This window comes from Amblyomma mixtum, chromosome 2 (assembly GCF_055824585.1).
Source record: "Amblyomma mixtum isolate Tamu chromosome 2, ASM5582458v1, whole genome shotgun sequence".
Taxonomy (NCBI): domain Eukaryota; kingdom Metazoa; phylum Arthropoda; class Arachnida; order Ixodida; family Ixodidae; genus Amblyomma; species Amblyomma mixtum.
In genome coordinates, this window is record NC_143013.1 from 113,222,253 (window position 1) to 113,234,368 (window position 12,116).

Sequence of the window (12,116 nt, forward strand, 5' to 3'; positions counted from 1 at the left end):
TTCACATTTGCAAGTCGCAGAGGCAGCGTGACCGTTTTGGCCGAAAAGCGACAGTCGCAGGCCAGTAGCTAGCTGCTCGATTTTCCACCCTTGCAGCTGCGACTCGCAAACCGCTGAACCAATCAGCGACCGAGCCGAGCTTTCGACAACGGCACCGCTCGCGGGCGCGCCAGGCGACGAACTGCATGGCTGCCCTAGTCGTAGCTAAGCCTAGCTGGTTTCACATCAATGCCGCAGATGAGGGCGCTGCGGAACTGGCTAGCGCTGTAATAGAGTTAGTACTCTCGCCCCCACTTGAATGTGAACACCGTCTCATAGCAAAATAAAGATATTGCAGTGCGGCAAGTAGACGCGAGTCGATCGAGCCGCATTGTGCAGTAGCAGCAAAGCGCCTATGAGACTGAATTTGCTTGTATTCAGCAACACGGTATTGGTAAACGACCCTCTTAAATGATTCTGTTTCGAATTCCTATTTCCGAGGGCATGGTATGAACGCAAAGAAACAATATACTAGCGCACTTTCCGACGCTAGCGGCCGGCATTCAGGCTGGCAGGCCGAAGGCTAGCTTCAACACTGCTTGTTCGACCGCGATGCACAGCGCCACGACATCCTCCTTTTCAGCCTTAGTCGCTTTGGGACGTTAAACCCCATAAACCAAACGAAACCTTTTCGGTCAGGTCGTCGTATAGAGCATTATTGGGGACAAAACTCTCCAGGACGCATACCAGGGAACAAAAGACGATAGCGATAAGACAGTCGATTAAAGATTGCTGAAGTGATAGTCGGATTCACATGCCCTGATGTGGTGCAATTAAGTGTGAACAACGGTGTTGTCGAGCTGCTGCCTGGCCGCAAGCGACTGCTGGTCGTATGCCCTTTGCGGCTCGCAAATGTGAACGGGTCCTGACGTAGACTACGGTAGGCGATGTTCTCTCGCCAGCTGGTGGTTGTCGCCAGCTGGGCGACATATTTCTCCATCAGATGACACCAGACGCGCAAAGCCGGGACGCGAGATCGGGAAAAAGGGCAGAAGGTGGTCCTTTGTCCTGAGATATGTTCGTAGTAGTTGGTGTGGTCAACACTCCGAAAGCCATCGCACCCGCACGCGACAAAAACATCTGGGTGGTCCATGACAGCAGGCTTGGGAGCAATCGTCATCGAGTGGACTCGAGGTGCTCGTGACCACCCAAGAGGGACAGGTGTGCTGGCTGCTTCCAAGCGAGACCTGCTGACGCCGTTCTCAACGGTCGCTCCGCTTAAAATATCCTTCCCGCGCAGAGAGATCTTAACAGTACGCTGTGTGATGTCGCTGTGGATCCTCTTTTTGAAACAGACGCAAAAAAAGAAATTACTGCGTGCGTTATTAAAACTTCTCCTTAATTACTCGAAAACTTGGATTCATTTAGAATAATCATGAACACACACTTTTTTGACCGAAGGGAAGGATATTGGATTCCTTATTCGGAAATCTCCAATTGTCCAGCGCCCATTTATACAAGCTTTCAGCGCGCAGTGATGCTCGCGCCGGAGCGCGCTCTGTAACGCAGCAGCGGCTTCAATGGGGGGTCAATGGGCTCCGTTCCAGATTGCCGCAGCAGCGCGGAGGCTTCCATCGCGCCGTCACGAGGGCGGCTCGTATTTCACCCAACTTCTTAGGACAGCAAAACACGTTCGCTCACAAGGGCGCCCTATCGGACTGGGAGGAGGTAGGGGGAGTGAAGGGGCGGTAGAGCCCTCCGATAAAGGACTCCAGCCGATCGGCGAGCGTGACGTCGATTCTTTGTCGGAGAGATAATGTGACGTCGTCGCTGGGAGAGCCTCGCGGGACGGTCCAATCATTGAGCCAACGAGCCCCCGCCGCTTCCAGAGCTACGCCGTCAGAAGTGGTGACGAGAGCGGGCTGCCGGAAGGAAGTCAAGAAAGGCGCGGACGCCGATCCGATTTCGCTTTCAGGTAAGCGGAGCGTCATATCGACCCATTAATCCACCAACTGCTGGGAAGGGGCGTCGTTGTCGGAAGTGTATATTGTGCAATGCGGTGCGCTTTTTCCTTTACGCGTCACCGAGGCTCAGTTTGGGGAGCGCCTGAATTGGTGAGCGTCGAGCACCGCTGTCCCTTTTGAGAGGGTCGCTGTCGGGCCACGTTTAAAAAGTAGGGCGATGCAGAACGCACCATTGTTGATTTGTGAATGCTGTACGACTTAAATGCCCCAGACTTTTAAAGACGCTACTTGTTTCGCGTTTTTTTTTTCGTGAAATATTTACCGCAATGAGGCAGCAAGCTGGTTCGACTGACGTTAGGAATTTGCTGCAGAGGTCCGCACTCTGGCTGCATCTGATGCTGCTGCGGTGAACCGCGCACAAAAATATTTCTGATGGCCGTTTGCGAGGAATGTAGACAAAAATTCAGTGGCGTGTTATTTTTTATTGTGTCATTGCAAAGCCTTCTTAAAGTGTCATAGGTGATCTTCACATTGTGTACTTCGTAGAACAGCCGTGAGTTTTGAACATCTACTGCGTGTTACAGCCGCACACCTTTTCGTCGTGTCGGCCGTCTTGGTGCTAATCCTGTAAACGTGTTGCTGTGTTTAATCCCAGCGGGATTGTTGTATATTCTGTATACCTACCGGTAGATCTGTGGCTCTCTCTGGCACGGGTTGTCAGCGGCGTCATATTTCGGTTAGCGTCGCAAAATTTTTCAGTCGTTATCTTTTTTGAATGTCAGATACCGACGCGTGGGGCATTTAGGACGACGTGCGTGCCCTATGGAAGTATTGGCTTTTTCTAAAAAAAATTGTGAAGTGTGATTTGGACGCATGCAATAATATCTATAATTTGAAATTTCCTTAAAAGTCTATACACTACGTTCTGAGAATTCTGAATTTGTTGGTTCAAACGATTTGTGAGCCAAGGGAGCCCTGTGAGCGTGGATTTGCAGCCAGTCGAAGTAGTTGAGCACCGCTTGCTCCTTGGTTGGCGATTGCCACACGCTGAGAGCCTTGGTGGGAGAGGATTTTCACCGCGCAGTACAATGGCAGCTGCAGAGCTCGAGGTGCTAGCGCCTCTCAAAACCTGGGGGCTCTTTGGTAATCACGACGCTTCTTGTGCACGAGTGTCGCTAATTACGTTTGCAGATATCTGAAAACGGCTGAGCAAGAAGTCCCAGCGGTTGGCTGTGGCGTCAAGAATGACGTTGCATTAAGTTGATGAGCCGAGAATAACACATTCGATAAACAAAAAAATTCTGGGGGCACTTTGGCTCCCTGAAGTGCTGCAAGGAGAAAGACTTTCCTTGCGCACTGGTTTGCATTGATTTCTTTATTTTTCTTTCTAATTTTTGTTCTTTAATTATTGCCACGTATCATTGTAGTGTCCGTTCGTTCGCGCAAGGCCACAAGAAAGGGGTGTTATCATTTGTGTTCGTGACGCGAGAAGCGACCGGACTAATCTGGATTGATCACAGCCATGAAGAGCTGCATCTACGTGTTTCCAGATTACTTTAGATGATCTCGACCTGTTATCTCGAAGTTTCCTTGCCGGTTTTAAATTGAACGATGCCGCGAGCAGCGGGCATTCGTAGTTCGACGACTGACGAGCAGGTTTGTTGCTTACGCCGCCACCGAGTAATTCAGTTCTTTTGTGGGTGCAAGTCAACCCAAATAAAGAGCTTCGTTTCCAAGTCTCGTTGGTGTCCTACTGACCGCTGGACTACCGTCACTTTATAATTCTTGCTTCTTTATAATTTTTCTTTATAATTTTTGCTCTTTCACTATTTATTTATTTTTAAGTCGTTTTCTTTTTATTTCTTCCATATATTTTATTTCTTCATAATTTTCTTTTTACTCTTGTTTTGTCGTTTTCTTTAATTTTTCCGTCAGAGAAGGGAGAAAGATGGGAGTTAACGAAGACACCGTACTCAATAGACGCGCCTTTGTTCATTCCAAACCCTCGAGCTGGCATGGCGGATTGGCGGATACCCTGGGGATCTCACTGTTTAATTTGCAGAAAGCCGGAAAGAATAGACCCCGTTTTTTACACTTTTGGGAAGGGGTTCATATTTGGGATGTATTACAGCGAATCCTAAAGAAAGAATTACCACTACACCCGTATGGCATCCAGTACTTATCTGTAGAAAATCAGGATGGGGTACCTGTTTGACTTAATCATGCTGATAGGCCTCCACTGTATATGGCGCTCCAGAATTGCAGGCTACCATTGCAACAAAGACGCAAGACCTGCCCGAACTTACTTTCGGGAAAGCATGGACTGGTTTCTGGCCATCCAGAGAGCCGCTGCGGAGCCTCCGGAGTGGCTCTCGAGGCTAGAGCCGCTGTGTAATTTGCTTGAATTTATATCTGACGAAGCCAGAATCATGCTTGCTGACCATGACAATGCCGTGTGTATGTACATAGCGTTTAGTGTGTTTTGTTGATTGCTTGTTTTGTTGAATGTTATGTGTCAAAGCCAGGCAATGATGAAAAAAAAAAGAGCTGGCATGGCGGAGTGGTTTGCGTGCTCGTCTCGCACTCCGGAGACCCTGGTTGGGTTTCCGAACTCGACCGATTCCGTACTCGGTTTTATTTATTTACTTACTTATTTATTTTAATTGGAGCATCACTGTACTACCCATTTAATTGGTTTCATGGTTACAAGCCCCGCTTGAAATTCGCGCACTGTGACGTCACAACCTTTTCGACCAACTGAAAAGCGTGACATTTCTGTCGACAACTCCTGATTACAATGATGAGGCATTAAAGGCTTCCGCCTTAAAATTAAACTTCCCGGACTTTTCAGCATCCTCCACGGCTAGATGGCAGCTGCCTCTGTACCGCCATCCTGCTCCAATGGACTGTCCGCAGCTAAATGCACAGAGATGTGAATATTTTTGAAAAAGTGTACGTTATTGTGAGGGGCTGTTTTCCGCCGACTTGAACAACTCTCCCGTCGCCCGAGTAGGGATATCCGCAGCTTTCAGCCAAGGCATACCAAGGCACGATATGGTTTGCTCTGGAGGTCAAGTTGGTTGGTCGGTTGGTTGGTTTATGGGGTTTAACGTCCCAAAGCGACTCAGGTTATGAGGGGGACGCCGTAGTGGAGGGCTCCGGAAATTTCGACCACCTGGGGTTGTTTAACGTGCACTGACATCGCACAGTACACGGGCCTCTGGAATTTCGCCTCCACAGAAATTCAACCGCCGCGGCCGGGATCGAACCCGCGTGTTTCGGGTCAACAACCGAGTACCATAACCACTGAGCCACCGCGGCGGCGTAGGTTAAATCGTGCAAAAAAGTCGGTGGAGGCCAGCGTTACGAGCTTCCGAGGCTTATAGGGCAGAGAAATGCTGTCCTCTTTAATAACAGTCATTTTACGGAGCCATTGAATCCGATTTCAACATAAAGAGTTGCGCAGGTGGGCAGAGCTCCCGAAATTGCATGCACAAAATTTTTAGTCCAATTGCGGCGACGCCGACTCGGCTAGCCTTGGGGACTTAACACTACGTCATCGCCTCAAAATAAGTGCAGGCTGCGCTCAAGCTTGGAGCTACACGGTCACACTTCGCGTGACTTGGCGTTCTCAAAGCAGGCCTATTGCCCCGGCTGTCTCCCGTGAAATAGTTGTCAGGTCTTTATATCCTTGGACCACACGCTTAACGCTAGGGAAATCGGAGGAAGAAATTCAATAATGCGTGGCGGTAAGCGTAAAGCACGAGAGCACGGCTGCGGGTACTCAACAACTTATAGAAACCAATCGTCGCCAGGAGAGAACTCCTGTGGCAAATAAAACGGCGAGTAAGGCCCCGATGAGTCGGCAAATAGATGTAAAAGGTCATGGGGGGGGGGGGGGGGGGGGGGGGGGGGCATTTTCTTAAGCATATTTTTAAAGGGGCACCGGGATGCTTTCCTCTGTACCGTTTAATATCATTAGATAGATTCATCGTGCGTCCTAGAGACTAGTGCAAAAATATTATTTGATTCGGAGCACGCAAACGAAACTCAGAGAATTCGAAATGTAAACAGGAGACGAAAACGCGTTTCACTCGCCCATTTCACTCGCCCAGTACTGAGACTGGGCGCTACCAATCAGAACCGCGCCTAGCACACACGCAGCGGAAGCTTGCATGCAATCGTTGGTTTGTCAGGGGAGCCCACTGCCACGCATTTTGACGGCGTCGTCCCGTGTTCGCGGCGCCGTAGACAGGACAGGGGTGACTAACAACAACAAAGGAAGCTCCCCGATGTCCACCCCTCTAGCTCGCCTCCAGTCACCTGTCCGGCCTTTCTCTTCACATCTTTGGGCAAGATGTGTCAAATGGCTGTTTGGTAGCGAGAGCTACATTGGCCGTATTCCCGCCGTTTCGCGGAGGACGGTGGCCACACCGCGAGCTGAGCCGTTGCCTAGCAACCAGCGCAGCTCGCAGCTCCGCTCGCCGCGTCATCTGTCATGACGTCAGAGGAGGAGCCGGTGAAACCGCGTTGCAGCTACAGAGGAGGAGCTGGCATTGCATCGTGTATATAGAAGGGGCGGCTCGGTGGGATTCGTCGGCAGATATGGAAAGCTAGTCGGAGAGACTGAAAGAAGCCAGGCTGGACACCTTAGTCGTGCTTAAGCTATGTGGCGTCATGAAAAATCTCTGCCTCTCTCGTAACCGGGAGTAGAGCAAGCATGAAATGTTTACGGGCATAACACGAATCGTACGCGGACACGACGAGACGCAGGCCTGACAAGAATGTATATGCAGCGCATTCGAAACTGTCTAAAGTGCGTAGAGGCGAAAGCGTTTTCCGCACCACTTTGCGTTATGTGACATAGGTGACGTCACCACTGGATTACGTCACACATAATTGATGACGAAGTAATGACTAATTGCTAATTGATGACTAATTACAGATTAATAACTAAATACTAATTAACTGCTAATTAATGACGCTTAAATTCGCCATTAGGAGTGGAACGCGACAGCGGGTTGTAGCGCTGCCAGGCAGTCCACGGTAGAGCACTGCACGGGCCTCAATTTGAGGCCCAAGCCCGGCCCGGGCCCGAGACCTGAAGCCCGAGCCCGGCCCAGGCCCACGGATTCAAGCCCGGGCCCGGCCCGCTAAATTATCGCTCCAGCGAGCCCGGCTCGACCCGTGAATCCCGGAGTGAAGCCCAGCCCGGGCCCGGGCCCGGCCCGGCCCGTTTCACAGTAACGCTTGAGGCATACTGCTCACTCTGAGGAAGTAGACTGCTACTAGACCGATAAGAAATTGGTCGACAAAGGTTCTGAAACCACAGTTTGGCTTGCAGAAAGTTGGTCCTTTTTGACCCGGAAGGAAGTGATTAAGAGTAGTGCTCGCCAAGCCCTCTATTGGACACTGATCTCGTGTAGGTGCGCAAAGATAAACTCGGAAGTTCCGAGAGCCAAATAAAAAGGGCTGCATACGCGCGTAAAATACTACTTTGCATTCTGCCATGATTTTAATCAGTTATATTTTGCCGCCCGCGAAGTGTAAACATTAAAGGTGCCTAGCAAGCAGTAGGATGGCACAGGTTGAACTCATCTCACAGGTTGAACTCATAGCCGAACTGGTCGCCTTTCAGCAGAATCGGAAAGCTAAAAGGCTTGAGTATTTCACGGTTTGTGTTTTGAAGACTGTAAGCGTCCTAAACTAATATATACTTCCCGAATGCATTTCTGAGAGTGCATATGTATGTTTTGGGATGACGAACGTCAATGGCCAATTAAGACCGGTTAAATTTTACTCTTGCTGGTGGCGCAGAAGATAACGCGCAATCCACGTGATAACTTACAGGGCAAAACACTTGTCATGTCAACCAGGCTGAAGAAGCAAGGAGGAATAGATGTGGTTATGTGATGAGATTTACAAACTCTCGCGAGCTTTTGTGTCTATTTCATTTACGAGACGTTCCGGTCAGCTGATCAAAAAAAAAAAAACCAAACGCGCTTTAGTTTGTGAATTTTCTCACATGAGAAAAATGTAGTTATAAAATAAAAGCTATGTTTTGGGGGCTTAAGGGCTCAAGGGGAGTCAGGCTGCGAAAGACACCGAAGCAGCCGCCGCGGTGGCTCAGTGGCTATGGTGCTCGGCTGCTGTCCCGAAAGACGCGGGTTCGATCCCGGCCGCGGCGGTTGAATTTCTTTGGAGGAGAAATTCGAGGCCCGTGTACTGTGCGATGTCAGTGCACGTTAAAGAACCCCAGGTGGTCGAAATTTCCGGAGCCCTCCACTACGGCGTCTCTCATAGCCTTAGTCGCTTTGGGACGTTAAACCCCATAAACCAACCAACCAACACCGAAGCAGAGGGCTCTGTATCATTCCGATCACCCGGGTTTCTTCAACGAGCAATGATACTACAAAGTATATGGCTGTCATGCTTGCCGCCTAAACTGAAATGCGGCCGCCGAGGCTAGGAGCAAACCCTGGTTCCCCGGCTCAGTAATCAAGCGCTTTGACCACTAAGCACCGCGGCGTGGAAATAAGGAAATAAACAAGTCAATGAATAAATCTTAGTTTTTTTCTCAGCGCGTACTATAACCCATAGCTCATCCGCGTCACTGCTCCTATGCCGCAGTTATGTACTTCACTCTGCAATAGTGAATGAATAGTCGGACACCAGCCGTTTCTATACGGACCCAAGCCCGGCTCAGGTCCGCAGCTTTGAGCCCGAGCCCGGCCCGGCCCCGCAAATTCAGGCTCGGGCCCGGCCCAGGCCCGGCAAAACAGATCATGTCCCGGCCCGGCCCGAGCCCGTGCAGTGCACTAGTCCACGGAACGCCACCACCCGTCCGGCGCGATGCCTTGTCCTTTGAACGCGACGCTTTTTGAGCAAAGGAAATTACGCAGTAATGCTCTGTCATCTAGGTGGACACCCGAACCGCACCGTACAGGAAGGGAGGAACGCCACCACCCGTTCGGCGCGATTCCTTGCCCTGTGAACGCGAGGCTTTTTGAGGAAAGGAAATGGCGCAGTAATTCTCTGTCATCTCGGTGGACACCCGAACCGCACCGTAAAGGAAGGGAGGAACCCCACCAGTGGTTCGGCGCCAAGCTACCGGCGCTTGTATGCCGGTCCAGTAGGAGGGCTTAGAGAGTCTCGTTAAATCTCGTACGGTGCCCGGATGCTCTCGTTTCAGCTCTTGGATGTGTGGAATTCAGAGCCCGGATGTTGGCTCTCGGTCTCGGCGTGACGTCACCACACTGCCGACAACGGGAGCTAAAAGCATTTCATGCTTAACAACAAGCTGTCTGTAATTTTACATACATGCCTTGCTCGAATTCTTTGCCTCAGTCTATCCAAAAGCTGAAACAGCTGATGAGCTGCGATAAAATTTTGGATTAGGAACTAACGTAATCGTGGGATATTTTTGTTTGGCTGGTTTTCGTCCGCTTTCACTGCTCCTTTTCAGTTTTTGTGGCATGCGAAAAGCGTTCAGTACGCAGAGACGTAATATTTTGGATTCATTTCGCGACTATAAAGGAACAATAGGCAAACTGGACACCCAACAAATCAGAAAAACAGCGCCCAGTTAAGTGCTCTACAATATTGGGTAGGGGGCTCAGGAGCCGGCAGGCTACACGCAGTGCCGTGAGGCTGCGAATATCGAGAAGTCCCGGATGTTTGCAGCGTGGGCTGTAAGGCTCGGCTGGCGCGCCCCTTCCCTCGCTTTCCTTGGCTGCTGCATCGCCGTGCTTTGCTCTCGGACGTGACTTTCCATAGAAACATCTGACGTGTTTTCTTTTTTTCGGTGGGGCTGTTGGCGTCAACGCGGCTTGACGCGTCGGCATCAAGAGGCAACGTCGGGTCGTCGGCGTCAGCGCGCGAATTTATTACGCGTAGTGACTGCGTAGAGGGAAAAACTTGCTTTTGCAGGCACCAAATGAGAGAAGCAAAGATAGTGAGTTCACTGGCATTTGCGACAAAGGAAGCTCTACCCGTCCCGTGTGCTTTTTTTGACAGCAAGGAAGCTGGAGGATTTATTTACTACTTTCTTCAGCCAGGAAAAGCTGTGCAGTAACAGCATAGTTGTTGTTATGCTGTTGAACAAATCTCAGCTTTTATTTGGTGTAGGGTGCAGCCAGTACTCTGATGTGTTTACAGCCAGCATTGTGAAGTTTTATGTACTGACAAGGCTGCACTTTTATGTAAGGGGCATAAATGAATCGCCAGAAGCAAGTATAAAGAAGAAGCTTCATGCCAAGACTGGCCGCTGCGCGTAGTTTCATGACAAGTTGTATGGGCAAAAAAGCATGACAGAACTGTCAAACATTCGAGGATGAGCTTAACAGCAGTAGCAGCGTTTGAATAAAGAACTGGTATGTTTTTGGGAAACTCTTTTGTTTTGTATTGAGTCGTGTTACTAGATCGGCGGCAAAAGACTGCTCGTTTTGATGAAAATGCATGCTTGAGAGCACTAAAAGAGAGCAGTCATTCACACAAGTTGCCAATTTTACAATTGTCACGTTTGCTTTCAATTTACGATAAACAGCCTCCGCAGAACGATTTCCATGCGAAACGTGAATAGAAACGTCTCTTCATTGCGATTGCTTGTTGACCCGCCCCTGTGATAAATGCGGCTGACATTTGCTCTCCCGCTGCTTGATGTTGGCCGTGAGAGTCTCTACGATTGATAGCACCTTTATGCCTGTTCCTCTACCTGTAGTCTTTTAGTAGTTTGACGATAATTATTTCACGTACATGTGTTAAAACACGAAGCGGTAGCGTCAATAGAGCACAATCTGCAGTGCGAACCATTTGAAGTGCACTCTATCGTGTCCGCGCATTCGTACCATCGCGCTATTGCCTGCTATTTTCTGGGCGATTTTACCTGTCGCGACCACATTTACACCTCCTAAGTTGCCCGGCTATCCCTCTGTAAGCGGTAACTAATTCTAGGATATGTATCAAAGTACAGAGCCTTGTTTATTCGTCGATGGCTAGGACGATTCCATGCCGGGTACACAGCGTATCGCGTTTCATACAGCCCGTGCTCTGGTGGCGCTACCTATCGTCATCGACATGAGAAGCTTCACCCACGGCCGCTCCCTGGACCGACTACCAAATATTCTAGAGCGCTGTCGCCCAGTCTGGGTGCCACCCCATTTCCGTGAAAATGGCCGCTGCATTGCGACACCATCGGCTCGAAGCGAGATTTCCGGAGAAAACTAAAATACTAAATATTACGATTTTGGCGATCTCTTTGGGGCTTCAGGAGTCACAATCTTCCTTACTCTTCACACAAAGAATAAAGACCTAACACTTTCTCTACGTCGCAGGGCTTGCGACAGCATTTACACTGTCGTCTTACGAAAACTACTAGGTTTTTCCGTAACGAAATTCCTTGATTGGTCGAGAGGATCGTGACGACATCAGCACCACGAAACTTGAAAATCTGAGGGCTAGAATGTTCGAGCAAGAAATTAAGAACTGCGGCCCCTTCTGGCCCGCAGGCAGCATCGCAATAGGCTAGATCCTACCGGAGCGAAAACTAATCTCTCAGATAATAAGGCGGCTGTTAGGAGTGAGTGAGTGAGTAGAAACTTTATTGATTTCTAAGATTTAGCCTGCGGTGGAGGTGTTCTTCAAGTCTTCTCTTCAAGTCTTGAGGTTGCCTCCTTAGCCTTGGGTGGTCCCCTAGTCCAGGGCTCCACTGAGTCTGGCCACCTCGCTTGCGTGTGCTATGAGTGCCCTTTGGGCCTCTAGCTCGTAGCTGGTGAGCCGGCTCTCCCATTGCTCCGCACTTGGTGTGTCGTGTTTGTGGAACGATATGTTTCGGTCGCATTCCCATGTTATGTGGTATAGTGTTGGCCTCGCTTCGCACCAAGGGCATGTGGCGCGGTATTGTGTCGGGAACATCTTGCTTAGTATATATAAGTTGGGGAAGGAGCCTGTCTGTAGCTTCCGCCATTTTGCGGCTTCTTCCTTGCTTAGTTCTTTGTGTGGTGGGGGGTATTTGTATCTTAGCCCCCTGTATAAACTTAGTGTTTCAGAGTACCCAGCCTCTAGGCTAGTCCAGAGCTCCTCCAGGGCTTGTGACCCCCCAGCTCGGATAGTAAGCCCTCGAGCTAGTTCGTCCGCCCTTTCGTTGCCCCAGACCCCCGCGTGGCCTGGTATCCA

General features: G+C 50.0%; 1 protein-coding gene across 1 annotated transcript in view; it reads left to right on the plus strand.

Moving 5' to 3' along the window:
* Positions 1-1,799: 1,799 nt before the first annotated feature.
* Positions 1,800-12,116, plus strand: part of LOC149360621 (sphingomyelin phosphodiesterase-like) — a 132,041-nt gene continuing 121,724 nt past the window's right edge. The window contains exon 1 of the mRNA XM_089572413.1: positions 1,800-1,954. The gene's annotated coding sequence lies outside the window, so the exon portion shown is untranslated. The remainder of the gene's footprint in view (positions 1,955-12,116) is intronic.